Genomic DNA, 1,004 nt, shown 5'->3' with positions numbered 1-1,004 from the left:
AGAATGGTTGCCGGCCTCAAATCCGTGGACTACGAAACGCGCCTGGCGATGCTTGATCTCTTTCCCCTGGAGCACCGTCGCCTCCGAGGGGACCTAATTCTTACTTACGCCCTGTTTGAACAAAGCTTGGCAAGCAGGCTTTTTACCGTTGACCAGGCAAACACCCGGCGAGGACATTGTAAGAAAAGTTTCAAGTTCAGGGCACACACACTCATTAGGCAAAACATTTTTTCATTCGGGTAGTAGTGTATCAATCCGTGAATCCGTGAACAGCAATTTATGCGAGTCCTTGTACTGGTAGTTGTATTGCCCCGCGCTGAGAATCTAAACAGCAGTGATACACCCTTCTTGTCACCTGTGCCTTTCACGTGGACGACAGACGCTGGACGGAAAAATCAAAACAGACCCGGGAAACTTGGCTGAAGCCTCGACTATGTTTATCGATTCGTGAATCTGTGAATATGCCACGTCTATGAAAATCGAAACACGCGCAACATCTTGACGAATCAAGGTAGCCCGGATCCGGCAGTTGCCATAGTGGTGGAGATGGATGCCAATCATTCGCCTGACGCCACTTTTGGGCACCTCGACGGTATAAGTTTAGTAGGTTCACCTTCCGTTCGGTGAAGCCCTTGAGGTCATTGGTGTTTAGCTGCGCCAAAGGACGCGCCACACGACCTCACGGTCTGCACGCGGTCAGTAATGGTAATTACAGTCTGTTTGTGTTGAGTTTTTAGCCCCCCAAAACAGCTGCCAAGGGTGCTAAAGGAAAAGATGCTGGACAGAAGAAAAAGCCGATGAAAACTATGAAGCCGAAGGAAGGGGGTGGCGGCGGGAAGGCGAAAAAGAAGAAGTGGTCCAAGGGAAAAGTCAGGGACAAGCTGAACAACATGGTTCTGTTTGATAAACCAACCTACGAGAAACTGTTGAAGGAAGTGCCGCAGTATAAAGTGATAACCCCGTCTGTTGTCTCTGAGCGATTGAAAATCAGAGAGTCGTTGGCT

At 49.3% G+C, this 1,004-nt stretch overlaps 1 protein-coding gene across 1 annotated transcript in view; it reads left to right on the top strand.

Moving 5' to 3' along the window:
- The window catches only part of T265_04470 (hypothetical protein), a gene marked incomplete at both ends in the record, with an annotated part of 39,281 nt that overhangs the window by 12,890 nt on the left and 25,387 nt on the right, over nt 1-1,004 (top strand). The window lies entirely within an intron of this gene.

The sequence above is a fragment of the Opisthorchis viverrini genome (genome assembly GCF_000715545.1).
Source record: "Opisthorchis viverrini unplaced genomic scaffold opera_v5_76, whole genome shotgun sequence".
Taxonomy (NCBI): domain Eukaryota; kingdom Metazoa; phylum Platyhelminthes; class Trematoda; order Opisthorchiida; family Opisthorchiidae; genus Opisthorchis; species Opisthorchis viverrini.
This window is presented reverse-complemented; position numbering and strand designations above follow the sequence as displayed.